Source organism: Pseudorca crassidens, chromosome 17 (genome assembly GCF_039906515.1).
Source record: "Pseudorca crassidens isolate mPseCra1 chromosome 17, mPseCra1.hap1, whole genome shotgun sequence".
Classification (NCBI taxonomy): Eukaryota; Metazoa; Chordata; class Mammalia; order Artiodactyla; family Delphinidae; genus Pseudorca; species Pseudorca crassidens.
This window is the reverse complement of record NC_090312.1, coordinates 29,538,902-29,557,300: the sequence shown is the minus strand read 5'-3', so window position 1 is coordinate 29,557,300 and position 18,399 is coordinate 29,538,902. Positions and strand designations below refer to the sequence as shown.

Here is an 18,399-nt window from a genome sequence, read left to right as displayed (position 1 = left end):
TACAGCAATTGGTCAAGAAAAAGGAAGGAACCCGTCTCAAGCCCAAAACACGGGACTCCCCTAGCCACACTTGACGCAGAAATATTCCAATCAAGGTAAAGTGCATAATTTTGATCAATGGTTGAGAATGGAGGAAGTACATAGTCCCTGCTTCTGTTTAGAACCACAAGGTAAGTTAGCCTGAGGATAAACTGACATACAGGAGAAGGCAAGAGGCTAAAGAATCACAAAGAAACAGAATGAAAGTTAAGGTTAGACTGTGCTGAATTTTCTCTTATCTTTGAGCATCCAAATATGATATATTTTCATACATTTTCTATCTCATTAGACTCCTTGAAGTAGATACCAGGTTTAGTTTATTTCCAACTCCCCAGTTTGAGCATAGCGTCTATCTCATCATAAGTCTAAAATAAGTGTTTGGTCAAGGACCCTATATAATCTGAAGCCTGCTGTAACATGGTTCTCCAGTATGAATAAAATAGAAGCAATATCTGTAAATAAGAAAACAAAATGCAGTGAGTAGACCCCCAACTCATAGGGCTCAGTTCATATTTGTAAACGAATGTGTAAATCAATTGATAAGTGAAGCATTTAAAACTGAAATCTATCATTTCATATAATTCTCCTATTTTGCTACAACGATAGCTAAAACAAACAGGTACAAATAAAGGCCTTTGGTTTAAAAAAAACCCAAACAAACACCTCAACACAAAAAAATAAATAAATAAAAGTCCCTAATCAAAAGGAAAGAAATATTCCAGAAGAAACAATCCAATCCAATCATTTTTTTTAATGGATAGTGGGTTTCAAATAAGAAGAAGAAAAGGAAAATAAGCAACAGAAGAACTGAAGAATAAGTTCATAGTGAAATGTCAGGAGCATGGCACTTCTACAAACAGCATCCTTATTTTGCAAAATGTATAAGCAGGCTAAGCCTGATTCCCTAGTCCTTATTAACATTTTGATTTTAGTGCTCCTAGAAAAAGGGAATTCGGTTATCTGGCAATGGTTGTTGCAAAAATTAACTAAAATGGATGCTTTTCTAAAATGAGAACCAAATAGCAATGTGGAATGTTAGTTCTGTGAGATGGAACCAGAGCTCTTGCATGGTAAGAATTACATGTTTCTTTGATCTAAATGGGAATTAGAACATAATGTATGTCTCAGCCTGCAAGATAAAACCCACCCTTTTAAAAATCAAGACAAAGTAACTTTAAGTAGCAATAGAAATGAAGGCTAAATATTGGGGAAAAAAACACTGTAATGAACTGTAAAATATGTAATAAAAGAGTCTGTCACTGTGCAGAATCAATGTCACTGTCACATCTGCTAAGCTATGACATGCATCTATCAAAAATACTTTAGAAATAATTAAGTGGATCATTACTGTATTACTCTATCTCCCCCTCACTGTGCAGGCAGACTAAGTACCTTATTACCAAATTCTCTTAACCCATTGGAGTCCTCATTTCTATTTTTATGCACTTATTAAAGTCTTATATATTCCTTATAGTCATGTCAGATGAGAATATGGCATGTCTTTCTTCAAGATTTATGATTAGGATGATATTGATAAAAATAGATGCTATCTTAGAATAATACCAAGTAAAATGAAATTCAACATTTCAAATACAAGGCAACTTAATTTATCCACCCTTTACCTAGCAATAGTTGGTAATTATATTTTATTATGTTGCAGTCTGTACATCACATTTATTGCTTCACACATTTAGTGAAATTTATTGAGCACACACTCTGGTCAGGCACTATGCTAGATGCTGGGAATTCAGAGACAGAGGGACATGACTAACACCTCTACTTGCAAGTGTTTCCCAATGTAATACAGGCTAGCCTGTAGAAGGAACATTTCCCAATCTTTTCCTTCTTCCTAAAAATGCCGAGAAGTCCCAGTGGTTTAGTCTGCAAGCAGTTGTTCCTGTGTATTAAACATCTTGCAACCCATTTACCTACTTACGAGATGCTTTAAACGTCTCCCAACTTAACCAGTTGTTCAACTGAATCACTTTAGATACCTGGCATTCTACTGAGTAGAATGTGCTGATGATATTTCATAAACTGGGAAATTTTTTTTCACTGCCTTCTCTCAACAACAGTGAAGATCCAAGTTCTCCTGAGGGAAAAATAGGAAGAAACTACCTTAAAATTATCAGAAAAATCAAGCATTCATTTGATTCTCAAGCTAAACCAAAAGGGAAATAGTTGGTATGTTTTGTCATAGAAAGTATAATGAAGTAAAAGACTCCAAAGTATTCCCCTTCCATCTAGCTATGAATTAATAGTAAAAAACACCGTTAAGGGCCTTTTATCCTCATAAATATTTTAAATTTCGTGACCAGCTGTGCTTGCTATTTCTCTTTTAATTGAGCTGTGAGAATCCAATCACTGGAGTGGGTTAGCAGTTCTGACAATCTCAAGGGATTTTCCTGCTATCTCTGCTACCCCAAAGAAGCTGACTTTCGATAGTTTGATTATTGGAAGGAGGGAGAAGTTGATTTCAAATTAATGCATATTTTCAGATGTTTGTGTAAATGTAGATAATATTATTTTAAAAAGAATCTTATTTTTAGGAGATAAAATGATTTATATTTCAAAACCCATGATCCAGAAATGTGTGGGTGTCATAGTCATGTATCTCAGACCTTGAATCTGTTCTCTCTCTCTTTGAATATGAATTTGTGCCACGCTCTCTTCAGTAAGTTAGGTGTTGAGGCACTTCAGTCTTGCCTCAGTGCTCCCATAATCCTCTGCACATATCTCTGCAATCATATTTACCACACTGTTTGTCAGTTTCAGTTCCCATCTTCGCCACCAAAAGGCAACTCCTGTAGAGGAGGGAATATTGTTATTTATCTCAATATCTCCAGTGCCTAGCAGAGTGTGGAACCAAAAAGTCAAAGTATATTGGATAAGAAAGGAAGGAAGAGCGTGTGGGGACAGAGAGAAGGAAGGAATGAAAGTAAGGAAATATGGAAGAGAGGAACATGACAATCAACAAGTGGAAAAGTATTTTAATAATGTGGTAGGAGGTGGTTAGAAACTCTCCATTGTAATAACATCTACTTGGCAAAAACATCATGTTTGTTAAAAGCTAAATGTGGAAGATTTGTCAAAGAGAAAGAAACACTCAGGGGTAGAAAATGACTTCAAATATGCAACAGGATGGGGCTAACTTTAGTAAACTCTTTAAAAGCACAGGGACCCAAAATAACTATTTACTATGAAGTCTCAAAAATACCACAAAAATAACAATATGAACTTGGGCTGTAACAACTTGACCTCAACATTTATACTTCATGTGGCTGTTTAAGACAAATAGTCACAAGTCGTTTGATTTGACCAAGAGGTGGGATCTATTTCCTCTCTCCTTGGATCTCAGTGGGGCTGTTTCTCATTACTGACTGCTAGAATGCAGAAGGAGGGACTTCGAGTGACTTTCTAAGCAAGGCCGAAAATGGCTATGCAGCTTCCATCTTGTTTCCTGGAACACTCGCAGTCCTGAGCCTCCATGTTGGTGGTCTGACTACTCTGAGACCAATGTACGGAAAGGCTGTGTGGAAGTGCTCAGTGGACATCCCAGCTGACTTCCCAGCAAACAGCTTCCATCAACTGTCTTCCCTGTGAATGAGCTATCTGGGACAATCTGCCTCATTGAGCCTTCATATAAATGCAGCCCAGCCATTAATTGACTGTAACTGCTTGAGACGCCCAGGAAGAAATGGGCAGCTGAGCTCTTCCTGAATTTTTGACCAGAAAATTGTGAACAAAATAAAATAGTTGTTTTTATTTACTAATGTTTTAGAGTAACTTGTTACACAGCAAAATTAGCCAAAATCCTTCTGTTTATGGAACCTCTAATCAAGACCTACTTAAAGCAGTTGGGAGGTCAGGTCCAGCCTGTTTAATAACATTTTTCTGATACAAAAAGCAAGTTTAAAAAACTTTCCCTCGGACTTCCCTGGTGGCGCAGTGGTTGGGAGTCCGCCTGCGGATGCAGGGGACACGGGTTCGTGCCCCGGTCCGGGAGGATCCTGTATCCCGCATGCCGCGGAGCGGCTGGGCCCGTGAGCCATGGCCGCTGAGCCTGCGCGTCGCAACGCGAGAGGCCACAACAGTGAGAGGCCCGCGTGCCGCAAAAAAAAAAAAAATAATAATGTAAAAGAACTTTCTCTTAAATTTTTTGAAGAAATTGAATCTAAATGGTTTTAATTAGTGAAGGAAAATAGCTGAATACAGGAGAATATTAGTCACATACACATCATTTTAAAAAATTTGAAATAGTTGAGTATTTGGCAGAGTTTATTGATTTAGAAAGCAAACTTGGATAAACTTTTGGTTAGCCCCACTAAAGTACACATCTCATCTTTAAACATTTGTAAGCCTTGTACTAACAGTTATAGCTGAGGTATGTGTGATGGATACATAAGGGGGGAAAGACAGGAAAAACCCACTGAACAAAAAACTAGGTAATATTTTAGACAAAACTGAATAAAAATGCTATTTCTTCTGTAAGCAGAGAGTATATAAGTAACACAAAACAGGGATTCCTGAAGATATTCATTAAGGCATAATTTAGGGTTAAATATATATATATATATATATATATATATATTTTTTTTTTTTTTTTTTTTTTTGCGGTACGCGGGCCTCTCACTGTTGTGGCCTCTCGCGTTGCGACACGCAGGCTCAGTGGCCATGGCTCACGGGCTTAGTTGCTCCGCAGCATGCGGGATCCTCCTGGACCGGGGCACGAACCCGTGTCCCCTGCATTGGCAGGCAGACTCTCAACCACTGCACCACCAGGGTTAAATATTTTAAAAGAGGTCACATATGGTTGGAAAGAAAGAAAACGTTAAGTTTCAAAAGGGGAACCTAATGAACCCCACAAAGTCTTCAAATGGTCTTAAGAATAGCTGAGGTTTTTCCTTTTTTATTATATAGCAGTTTCATGTGAAGTTTGTGGTAATTACTAGATACTGAAAAAACCTCCTGTTGGCAATCCTGGATCTTAAATGTCTTTTGAGGTAGCTCACAATATGGCAAATTCTAGAAATGAATGTAGCGTGGATCTTTCCTCCTGGCAAGAAAATTCATTCTGAGAATGAAAGTTAAGGGCATTTAGCTTATGTGAATTGGCAGAAAGTTAATGTTCTCTGAGGAAATTTTAGTGTATTGGCAGTAATTATAATTGTCATAGCTCAGATTTTATTCATATCATGTGGTAAGAAATGACATTGCAACGATGTTTGAAGCACTCCCAGGTTTTCAACTTACTTCAGTCTTTCTTGCTATCTGTTTCTCACATTTCTTTGGGCCTTCCTCTAACCTCTTTTCAGTTTTGTTCCTGATTTTTTGAAAATATTTTATTTTTATTGAGAAATATTTGCAAAAACTTAAATGTAAATAGTGATAAATATGACGTTCACTTGATCCCCTTGTCCTAGTCCATAGGGACAACTGCTTTCAACTTATTTAGCTTGTTTTCTAGATATTTATCTTCATAATTTAAAAATATATGCATATACTTCTTCATCAACAAAAATGTTCTATTATGGTATTTGAGGATTTAACTCAAAATTCCTCTTCTGTCTTACCCTTCACATCATCTCAGCATATTTCAATTTTTAATTAAAAGAATATCCAATGTTTTCACTATTGTGACTACATAAATATTGTTCATGCTGAACCAAGTAGAATGCTATGATGCTTTTGATTTCTTACACAATTTATTTCCGCTGTAGTTACTAAAGCCCTAAAACTTTGCTTATTTGTTGTCTTTCATTTCTTTGAAGATCTAAGTCTCCTACACTCTCCCATAACTCTTTAAAATGCCTCTCAGTACAATTTTCTTGACAGTCAAACATGTCAGATGAGTTATTAGTTTCAGATATTTTTCCTAGAAACCAGCTTTCATGCTTTGACCTGAGCAGTTTGCTCTCTAAGCCAGATAAACATGTTTTTGTTTTTGTTTTTTCCTGGAATTGTTGTTTACTTTCATCTTGGAAATTGCCTTTGCTTCTACTCTTTGCTGATTTTTCCCCCACCCCTACCCCCCAAATCTCTTGTATATTAGTTTAGATCCAGCTATAAGTTTAAAAAAAAAAAAGCTAACAAAAACTAAAATTAAAAAAAAACTCCTCAAAATTTGCTTAGATAATAGAAATTTATTTCTTTTCATGTAAAAAGAATCTAGTAGTAGATAGTCTGGGCTGGTGTCATGGCTTCACAAGTATCAAGTACCCAGGGTTCTATTTTGCCCCTCTACTATATTTACCAGGCTGCCTCATGGTCCTGAAGAGTTGCTCAGTCTCCAGCCATCATGTCTTTATTACAACCAGTATCAAGAAGGAAGGGTGAAAAAGGTACATTTTCTCCTTTAAAAAAATTTTTCCTATATTTTCTTGGCCCAAACATAGTTCCTTAGCTATATTAACTTGCAAGGAAATAATTCTTTTGGGAAATAAATTCTTTTATCTGAGCTGCAATATTCCTATCTAAATTTTGGAATTCTATTATCAAGTACCAAGTGTATAATGGATTTTGGGAGGATATTACCACATCTGCCATAATCTGCCTCATTGTGTGTGTGGCGGGGAACCAGGAATGGGCTGGGGAAGAAGTCACACTCTGAGGCAGCTTGGATGACATCCTTGACCAACCCCAGAGGAAGCTCAGAAGCTAAAATAGCTCATCAGAGATGTCCCTTTGGGGTCAGAATAGTTGGACCCTTACATCCCTGCCTCTGTCAATCATTAGAAGAGAGTTACTCTAGGAAGCATATAATCTTGGGTGAAGCAGCTCTTTTGAGCTAAAGCAATCTCTGAAGAGGCTGACAGCTGTCTTTCACAGCCCTACCTGCCTACTTTTTTATCCTATCAGGATAGAAAGGGCTTCTCTGAATGGGAATCTGGAGGACTCAGCCTTACTGTTATCACCAACCATGTGAGACTAGTTTCTTCAAAATATTTTAAAAAGTCTCCTTAGCTAAGGTATAAACAGATGAGAATGTTTGAGTAAATGCAAAGTAATACTACTGAGGCCTATCGCTGAGTATCCTTAAGCTTTCTGAGTATTGCAAAAAACGTAAGACATGATCTTAACTGCTATCTTGTGAGTGAGTATATTCAAGAATCCACACTTCCAACATCCTTATTTAGAACCTACACCCTGTTCTGAAAATTGGAGCTTCCTCTATGGGAACCAGGACACAGATTTAATTCTAATTTTGGTATCTTCCTAACAAAAGGCCCATCCATGTTCCCATCCTAGGCAAATCCTTTCTTGATCTGTTGCTTATTCAGTACCTCTGTGACTCCTTTGTATCCCTGCATATACACAGCCATGCACGATGGTTTATATGAAGTGTCTCTGCCATGTGCTCTCAAGAAGCCTACCCATATATCCAAGCCCTCACATCATCTGAAAACATTTCCATGGCCATAATCCCAGTGTCATTATCCTCTTGTCCAGGTTTCACTAACTCTGTGTCTCCTTTCTATTTGTCACATTTTTTTATGTGTTGCTGCCCAGATTCTCCTATGATTTCTATTTCCTTAAAAATTATAGAAAATATCAATTGATTGAAGACAATTTAAAATATTTATAATTCCCAACTCTCTCACTTTCTAAGTTGGTCGGGTCCTAAGGAAGATACTCTTGAATGTTCGGTGGATTGGTAGCTGATGGTATAAATAAAGATGGTGAATGAAGAATAAAAATGAGAAATTATACTCCAATAAAGATCTATTAAAATTTTTTTTAAATGTGCCTTTTCTGGCCACTTCCTTGTATATATATATATATACATATAATTTTTCCTCCAGAAGAATCATTCTAATGGATTTTTCCAGTTTTGCAAATATAAGGGTCTTAGGCACCCATAGTCCTAGGGGAATGATATTACAGGATGTTTGTGAACTTGAGAAAGGATGTTCCTCTGAATAACAGCCCTGGATATGCAGCTGTGGTTGCTAGGGAAGAGGTAAATAAACATGCATAGGGACCCTTTCTTTCAAAGTCCAAGCGCTGCTCTGAGGGAGAGATATGGTCTTACTAATGTTTTATGGCTGGAAAGGAAATCAAGGCCCTGGAAAAAAATTCAGGAGTGGAGGAGAAGTCTGGATTGGTAACCCAGTTTCAATACCTAGACTTAGGTGGTGATGGTAAGGGCTGTGTTCAGTTTGATGTTCTAGTGGTTGAATTGTCATCTTGGGACCCAGATCATGGGCACTACTATGACCTGTTCAAAACTGGGAGGAGTTAGGGACTCACTGAAGCATAGGACTTTGCAGGACCAGTGTTAATTTCATCATTATGGAGGCAGAAGCAATATAGGGAGAAAGCTGGGCTCCACTGGCAAACTAATCTGACTTTTACATTTTCTATGCTTAGTGTTTGAAAGCAGAATGGACTCTTTTGCAATCATTAAAGAAAAAGTATTCTTAAATAATTTAGGGAAAGAATGTAGCCTCAAAAAGATTCTTAGCTTCCTGTTTGTTTGACTATGTGGAGACTGGATTAATTAATTGAAAACTAAAATTAAGGTGACTATTATGGACTGAATGTTTGTGTGTCCTCAACAGTCATATGTTGTAGCCCTGACTTCCAGTGTGACTATATTTGGAGATGGAGCTTTTTGGAGGTAATGAAGGTTAAATGAGGTCATGACGGTTGGGTCCTCATCTAATAGGATCAGTGTACTTATAAGAAGAGACACCAGAGGGACCTCTTTCTCTCTGTCCACCATGTGAGAACATAGGGAAAAAGTGGCCATCTGCAAGTCAGAAAGGAGCTCTCACCAAGAAGCAAATTGACTAGAATCTTGATCTTGGCCTTCTAGTCTTCAGAATTGTGAGAAAATAAATTTCTGTTACTTAAGCCACCTAGTCAATGATATTTTGTTATGGCAGCTGAGCTGACTAGTACCGTGACACATTTGTACTCCAAGCTGATGAAATAGGTCATAACAGTCTCATCAAAATAATGAGAAGAACTTTGTTTTCCCCTTGGTAAGAGATATAGGGTCAAGTTTAATGGGAACAAATACAATACAATATAATATACAATACAACATACAATAACACAAGCATAAAACCGGGAATATTTATATTGTTCACACTCACATGGAAGCCAAACAGAAATAAGAATTTAAAGAAAAATTCTGAGTGCTGGTGACCTTGATACTCAAGGTCAGCTTAACATTGGATACAGTTGGCCATCTGTTACCTTAAGCTAACGATTATGTCATTTTAAAAGGCCAACCAGAAAAAGGTAGATTTTCCTTGTGGTCTGAATATTGCCCATACAAAGTTCTGGAGTTATTTTTAAGAACCCACATGTCTCTGAGATAACATTCATGCATGACAATTTTTGTAAATGTCTTCTTTTTCCTTATTCTTAGAGGAATGGAAAGTGGAATGAAAATCTACTGAAGTCAATGGTTTGTAATTAAATTCTGGGTTGATTAAATAACTAAAGCGCATTACCTATGAGCATTTAAGATGATATAATACTTCTGCTGTGGGAAGTCACAAATAAAATTCCATTACATTACAATGTTTCTTTATAAACTAAGGTGGACTCTGTCTTTATTTGCTAGTTGAAAAAGGCACTGTTGGTGATGAGGTAGCTATACAGAGTGACGAGACAAATGACCCTACCAGGATCAATGCAGTGGTCCACTGATGCCTGACCAATATTACTTTCTACATGACAGACTGAAAGAATAGAAACGTCATGAAAGGATTTACTGAGCTTAGAACACAGGCAATTTATTGTTAATTTTCAGTTAGCATTGAAAGAAGACCATTTTGATTCATGCTTGATTTCTTGGTCATTTGGAAATTTTAAGCGTTGGAATGTATCTTTTGAGGAAGAGTTTAAAAATTAGGATTTTTTAAGAAAAAGAAAGCATTACTTTATTCCTCTGGATAAGTGGTAACCTGCTCAGTTCTCTCTCCTGTGGCAAGATCAAGGTCTTGAGTCAGCTAGATATGGGTTTGATTCTGGTCTCACCAGAGCTGTATGGCCTCGAGTATGCATTTTTTTCCTTATCTGAAAAGTATGGTAGGATGATAGTGAAGATTAAATGAGCATATACATGGAAAAGTTTAATACAGGCCCTGGCCCACAGCAGCCGTTCACTAAATCATAGCTACTGCTGTTGTGAAGATCCTGCTGATGCTGCTGATGGGGATAGGTGTGCTAGGCAAGAGCAGAGAGAGCATTCGTCCTGTATTGGTCATATTCACTCAACATTGTTTCTGCAAATATTCATGAAGCCATGGGTCTGACTCTGAGTTAGACACCTGGTGTAAAAATTATAAACAAAATAGATATTCACTGTGCTTGTGGAGGAGTCATGAGGCAAATAATAAACTGAAAATCATAAACATAAATATAGAAATGCAAATAAATATAAGCTTTATAAAGAAAAATTCACAGTACTATGGGAGAATATAAAAGGGGAATGAAGACAGAGGGGTGTGAAGAAGGGCCTCTTTGAAGAAACATTGCTGAGACCTGAAGAAATAGAATGTGATAACAGGCAAATAGTTTAGTGAAGTGCACTCCAGGCAGAGGGGAGAAACGTGTGCACCTGAAGAACTGCAGGAAGACTACTGGGGCTGAAATTAGTTGAGGGTTGGGGAGAAGTGGTACTATACAAAGAGGGAGAAGTAGACAGGGTCTAGACTGGACTTATTAAAGACTAAAGTCATTTTGAATAGAAGAGTGACATGATCTATTTTACATGTTTTAAAAAGCACTTGGATAGCTTTGTGAATAATGGAGAAGAAAGATACAGGAGCAGAACAGAATGATGACCAGTTAAAAGCTACGGTAGTATTCCAGGGAGAGTATAATAACAGCTTAAGGAAGCATCATGGCCGTGGAGAAAGAGATGAACGAATATTTTATATATAAATTGCCTGGCATATTATTATATTATTACAATCATAATTATTGTAAATATGAAATGCAGCTGAAGGTGTATCTATACATCTTCATATATGTGTATATATACATCTTCAGCTGCATTTCATATTTACAGTGATTATGATGATAATAATAATATAATATGCCAAGCAATTTATTAAGCCCTTTCAAATGCATTATACCATTTAATGCTTAGAACCTCTTTAAAAAGCAGATACTACTTTCTTAATCCTTTTTTAAAATAAAAGTCAGAAAAGTTAAAATAACTTGCTCAAGGTCAAACAGGTAGAAAGTAGTATAGCTGGGATCTGACTTTATATCTGTCTTGATTCTAAAACCCATATCCTTAAGCATTATTCTATTCTGTGCTTACCATCTGATCTAGATAATATGTCTACATGCTATCCCTCTGCACTGGTACCAGGGATTCCTTTAAACTTCCAAACCCTCAGACTTTGGAGTGACCATGGGGACAGAGCTGTGCCAGGAGTATCTCTGTATGAGGCAGCTGCAGTCAACTTTAAATCTACCCCAATATCAGTATCACTAGCAGCTCTAGGAGCTCTCCTCCAGAGGGCTCTACTGTTTCAGAAAAGTGGTCTTTAGAGAAAGTAAGAGGAATTATTGAAGCTTTACCTGCGCACATTAGGAAAAGTGGAATGGTAATTGCTATATATTGTATGGTGCTGCAGATAATCAAGCAGAGGAATTAGAATAAGTGTTTTGAAAGGACTGTGGAAGATCACCAAACCAGAAGTGTTTTAATCAGAGGAGCAGGGTCTCACATTTGAATGACATCATGTGGAGAATAAAGATTCAGGTAGATAACTAAGAGGATATGCTTTGGTGGGGGGAAAGGAGAGGAGAATAAACTGATGAATAAAGTATAAAGACCTTGACATAGCTGCAGAGAAGAAACATGGAAAAACATGTCAGATGTTAGAGAGTGGAAAGTACAACAGTAATTGATACCACTACTGAAAGGTTACTATATGCTGTATGCAACTGTGTCATCTTGTTTAATTCACTCTCACAATAACATTTATTTACCAAGGATCAAAGATAACAAGAAAATTGCCTTGCATTACCCAGTTAATAAGTGGTAGAGTCAGGAATTATGTCTGTCTACCTTCAATGTTGAACTCAAATACTATATTCTCCTGACACAAAGAGGAGGAGAGGGGAGTGGATTTTGAATGAATCCTCTCTGTGATTCTTCTCTCTAATCCTAAAGGGGAGGGAAGCCCATAAAAGAGAGAACAGAAGAAAAGAGGAAAATACGATACCTGAATAGGCTTTAGAATGACCTCTCTTTAGAAGACAGCCACTCTGGCTGAGAGATTAAAGTGAAGGCTGCAAAGCTTGACAAACTGTACAGGCAAATCCTAAAAGGCTGTATCTCTAGTGACAGAATGAGGTTTTTCAGGAGTTACTGCAGATAACAGACAAACAATAGTACATTTGAATCACATGGGGAATAATAAGAGTGATGAGATTTCTGTTCTGTCTCCTTCTTTAGTTTGACAGATTGTGTGGGGTTGGGAGGGGATTTACATTAGAGCTTAGAAATATTAAAATGTGTGAGATGCCAGCAGTCAGAATTTAACTGGTTGACATTTGGTCAAGGGAGCCTATTTCTAGTAAAAGAATACATTAACAGAGAGATAAGAAACTTCTAGATCAAAGGCCAATGCTGTTTGTTTGTTTGTTTTTAATCTTTATTGGAGTATAATTGCTTTACAATGGTGTGTTAGTTTCTGCTTTATAACAAAGTGAATCCGTTATACATATACATATGTTCCCATATCTCTTCCCTCTTGCGTCTCCTTCCCTCCCATCCTCCCTATCCCACCCCTCCAGGCTGTCACAAAGCAACCAGCTGATCTCCCTGTGCTATGCAGCTACTTCCCACTAGCTATCTATTTTACGTTTGGTAGTGTATATATGTCCATGCCTCTCTCGCGCTTTGTCACAGCTTACCCTTCCCCCTCCCCATATCCTCAAGTCCATTCCCTAGTAGGTCTGTGTCTTTATTCCTGTCTTACCCCTAGGTTCTTCATGACACTTTTTTTTCTTAAATTCCATATATATGTGTTAGCATACGGTATTTGTCTCTCTTTCTGACTTACTTCACTCTGTATGACAGACTCTAGGTCTATCCACCTCATTACAAATAGCTCAATTTCGTTTCGTTTTATGGCTGAGTAATATTCCATTGTATATATGTGCCACATCTTCTTTATCCATTCATCCGATGATGGACACTTAGGTTGTTTCCATCTCCTGGCTGTTGTAAATAGAGCTGCAATGACCATTTTGGTACATGACTCTTTTTCTCAGGGTATATGCCCAGTAGTGGGATTGCTGGGTCATATGGTAGTTCTATTTGTAGTTTTTTAAGGAACCTCCATACTGTTCTCCATAGTGGCTGTACCAATTCACATTCCCACCAGCAGTGCAAGAGGGTTCCCTTTTCTCCACACCCTCTCCAGCATTTATTGTTTCTATTGATGATGGCCATTCTGACTGGTGTGAGATGATACCTCATTGTAGTTTTGATTTGCATTTCTCTAATGATTAGTGATGTTGAGCATTCTTTCATGTGTTTGTTGGCAGTCTGTATATCTTCTTTGGAGAAATGTCTATTTAGTTCTTCTGCCCATTTTTGGATTGGGTTGTTTGTTTTTTTGTTATTCAGCTGTATGAGCTGCTTATAAATTTTGGAGATTAATCCTCTGTCAGTTGCTTCATTTGCAAATATTTTCTCCCATTCTGAGGGTTGTCTTTTGGTCTTGTTTATGGTTTCCTTTGCTGTGCAAAAGCTTTGAAGTTTCATTAGGTCCCATTTGTTTATTTTTGGTTTTATTTCCATTTCTCTAGGAGGTGGGTCAAAAAGGATCTTGCTGTGATTTATGTCATAGAGTGTTCTGCCTGTTTTCCTCTAAGAGTTTGATAGTTTCTGGCCTTACATTTAGGTCTTTAATCCACCTTGAGCTTATTTTTGTGTATGGTGTTAGGGAGTGATCTAATCTCATACTTTTACATGTAGCTGTCCAGTTTTCCCAGCACCACTTATTGAAGAGGCTGTCCTTTCTCCACTGTACATTCCTGCCTCCTTTATCACAGATAAGGTGACCATATGTGCATGGGTTTATCTCTGGGCTTTCTATGCTGTTCCATTGATCTATCTTTCTCTTTTTGTGCCAGTACCATACTGTCTTGATTACTGTAGCTTTGTAGTATAGTCTGAGGTCAGGGAGCCTAATTCCTCCAGCTCCGTTTTTCATTCTCAAGATTGCTTTGGCTATTCGGGGTCTTTTGTGTTTTCATACAAATTGTAAAATTTTTGTTCTAGTTCTGTGAAAAATGCCAGTGGTAGTTTGATAGGGATTGCATTGAATCTATAGATTGCTTTGCGTAGTAGAGTCATTTTCACAGTGTTGATTCTTCCAGTCCAAGAACATGGTATATCTCTCCATCTATTTGTATCATCTTTAATTTCTTTCATCAGTGTCATAATTTTCTGCGTACAGGTCTTTTGACTCCTTAGGTAGGTTTATTCCTGGATATTTTATTCTTTCTGTTGCAATGGTAAATGGGAGTGTTTTCTTGATTTCACTTTCAGATTTTTCATCATTAGTGTATAGGAATGCAGAGATTTCTGTGCATTAATTTTTTATCCTGCATGCAAATGGAAACCAAAAGAAAGCTGGAGTAGCAAGTCTCATATCAGACAAAATAGACTCTAAAATAAAGACTATTAGAAGAGACAAAGAAGGACACTACATAATGATCAAGGGATCAATCCAAGAAGACGATATAACAATTGTAAATATTTATGCACCCAACATAGGAGCACCTCAATACATAAGGCAAATACTAACAGCCATAAAAGGAGAAATCGACAGTAACACATTAATAGTAGGGGACTTTAACACTCAACTTTCATCAATGGCCAATGCTGTTTAAGGAGGAAGATAGTGAGCTCCTAAGGTCTGTGACTTGCAATTGTCACATGGCTAGTTGCTGGTTATAATGAGAGCTGCCATTCATCAAGCACTTCCTATACTAGGCACTGCTCTTAGAACTCCCCATGCTTTAATAAGGGATAATTCAATTCTCATAAAACCCCATATAATACTAGGTGCTATAATTATAATAATTCACATTTTTATAGATAAAACAGAAGCAGAGAAAGAAAGTCAAGAAATTTGTCTAAAGCTGTACCACTAGTAGGTATTACAGGTGGGATTTGAGCCTAGGAGATTTAACTCTATAGTCTGTACTGTGCTGTCTCTCTTTTCTGTAAATCCTGTGTCCTCTTTTCTATTTTTCTGAGTGGCTCTTTGGGTTTTGGGCATATACATCTCACGTGCTCTAACATTCTAGCATTCCTAAAGTCAGTAATGCAGATGAGATCTTTCTTGAGACCCTCCTCACTTTGCCTATATTAAAAATAATAAAATGTCATTTTTAGCAGCACTGAAAATTAATTGACTCCAAAAAAACTTCTTTACTATGAAGCACTCTATAAAAAGTGTTGTTCTTTTATATACGTAAAGATGGAACCCTAGATAGAAACTTAGGAATTGAAGAACTTATTGCAGAGCTTAACACACAAAAACACATATTAAATGTTGTTTGAAGAGAGTGGGTGAGAATTGCCATACTTAAATATGTCTAATTTCATAAAGGTTTTTAACTTTTCCTTTTTAAAAAGGTAGGCTTAACTTTCCCTCTCTAAGTGGGTATGCTGGGGGTTGGCTTGGTTGGAAGTGTTTTAGTGGATCAAGACTTTAAAGAGAGTGTCTTCCCTTAAAGCTGTTGCCAGTGATGACATGAGAAGGTGAGGCACAGCCAGAGGTTAAGAGTGAGATTCATGCCACTAAGCCAGAGAAGGAAGGCCACCTGGGCCACCAGCCAAGAGACCAAAAACTAATATGGAAAGCTAAAGTCTAGTGTTAAATGATTAGCAAGAAACAGCAGTCAAGGTAAGCAGAAATTACCTAGGCCACTCAGGGTTATCACCAATTCTTCTATGTGGCATCTGCTGCTCAGAGTTGCTTGGGAGAGCTAACTCTGTATAAAGGGCAGCGATGGGTCAAGTTGAATGTCTCGGATAACAGAGACATTTTGAAAATATATACCAATGGAAGGAGAACACAGAGTAGTATGACAACGCACTCTCCTTTAGTCAACTGTGATAGTTTTTCCTTCAAAAATTCACTTTTCTCATTGTACGTTTTATTGATTTCTCTTCTCTCATTACAGTCACTCTCAATAATGTTATCTTAGTTTTCCTCCCCTGTAGCACAAAAGGCAGAAATGAAATTTCTGTCTTTCTGCTCTCAGACATCTCCACAGAACACTGCAGAATCAAGTGGGAGACATGAGCTTTTCTGATTTCAGCCAAAAATATATTAAATCAAGTGGGAGTCAAAAGAGGGTTGTGGCACATATATACAATGGAATATTACTCAGCCATAAAAAGAAACGAAATTGAGCTATTTGTAATGAGGTGGATAGACCTAGAGTCTGTCATACAGAGTGAAGTAAGTCAGAAAGAGAAAGACAAATGCCATATGCTAACACATATACATGGAATTTAAGAAAAAAAATGTCATGAAGAACCTAGGGGTGAAACAGGAATAAAGACACAGACCTACTAGAGAATGGACTTGAGGATATGGGGAGGGGGAAGGGTAAGCTGTGACAAAGCGAGAGAGAGGCATGGACACACATACACTACCAAACGTAAGGTAGATAGCTAGTGGGAAGCAGCCACATAGCACAGGGAGATCAGCTCGGTGCTTTGTGACCGCCTGGAGGGGTGGGATAGGGAGGGTGGGAGGGAGGGAGACGCAAGAGGGAAGAGATATGGGAACATATGTATGTGTATAACTGATTCACTTTGTTATAAAGCAGGAACTAACACACCATTGTAAAGCAATTATACTCTAACAAAGATGTAAAAAAAAAAAAAAAAAAAGAGTGTTGTCACTGTATTGGTTAAGAGCGAAGGTTTTGGTATGAGACAACCTGGGCTCCAAGTACACTCTACTGCTTACTCACTATGTTCTCTACTGCATGGCCCTGGGCAAGGTTATCTGCTTTATAAAATATTATAATCATTCCAACTTCATAAAATTGGATAGTTGAGTTAGAGGATGCAAATGAGGTTTAAGCCTAGTAGGTAACTTCTAGATGGTGGCTATTATTTTTATTGATATTGTTGTTATCATTTAAAATGGTCAACAATTTCAGGGCTTACATGGTGGGGGAGAAAGCTTATTTAAAGCACCTCAGCTCCCTCCTGGCACACAACTATATTTCAAGCACAGAAAATGACTATCTCACCTTGACAGGGACCGTTTTCTAATTTAAAGCACAGAAAATGACTATCTCACCTTGACAGGGACCGTTTTCTAATTTAAAGTATTTGATGACTTACTGCAGTAAAACCGAGGGAAAAAAACATAGTACATAAATGCTCAATTTAGGTTAATAATATTTCATCCTCTTGCTTTGGAATGCAAGGACCGGGACTGGTTCCTCCAGCCTCTATTAAGGGGCACCTGGTTGATTTGAAATATGCATTCTGGTTTGACAGTGGAAAATATAAGACTCGTCTATCTCAATGAGCTTAGAGAAATATATTGATAAGTTTCAAGGTTAGAATGGGGCAGTGGGGATAAAAAGAAGAATGCTTTTATAAAGAGTATTTAAATCTTAAAATTATTATGAAAATAGAACAAAGGCATTTATTAATATAAATTTGAAACATTTCAAATAGATGATTCAACCAAATTTCCCATTCACTCATTCATTTTTTCATTCAGCAGATATTTATTCAGTGCTCACTATGTCCTAGATGCTTGAAATTTATATTATCTTTATCTCCATGGGATTGGCCTGAACAATAACAACAAAAGGCTAATGAAATAAAATAGAATTTTACAACAGTCTTGGGTTATACTCCTTTCAAGATTTTTTTATTTAGCAAGTTTATTTCTCACTTTGCACCCCAATCCCCATCTCCTTGCCCCATCCAACCTCTGGCTAAGGCAATGGAAGAAGATTGGAGGGCAGGAGTAGAGAGGCCAAGGAATTTCTGTTCCCATCCTGCTTGCCCCTCTTCATGTCCCTTCCTTTTCTCACTTGGCTCCAGTAACACTATTTGCTCCTTCAGGCTTAGCACTGGTAATGCCTTTCACTTTTTGGTAGTATGTGAGTGCTTCTACACCCTGTGATTGTTCCCTTATCTCTGTCCACTCCTTTGTAGATAGCCCTTTTATTACATTTTCTTTAAAATACCATCTGTGTGAGCCTTCTCCTTCCTGCCTGGACTTTGAATGATAAATAACTGCACCTATATGACTGAGTTAAGAACTTGTTTGTTATCAACAATAAACAAAAAAATTACCTAAAACAGTTTTAATATTTCCA

General features: G+C 37.4%; 1 long non-coding RNA gene across 1 annotated transcript in view; it reads left to right on the top strand.

Annotated features, from left to right (window-relative positions):
- The window catches only part of LOC137210439 (uncharacterized), a 98,066-nt gene continuing 79,667 nt past the window's right edge, over positions 1-18,399 (top strand). Inside the window, exon 1 of the long non-coding RNA XR_010936522.1 lies at positions 1-95. This is a non-coding gene — a long non-coding RNA (uncharacterized lncRNA). The remainder of the gene's footprint in view (positions 96-18,399) is intronic.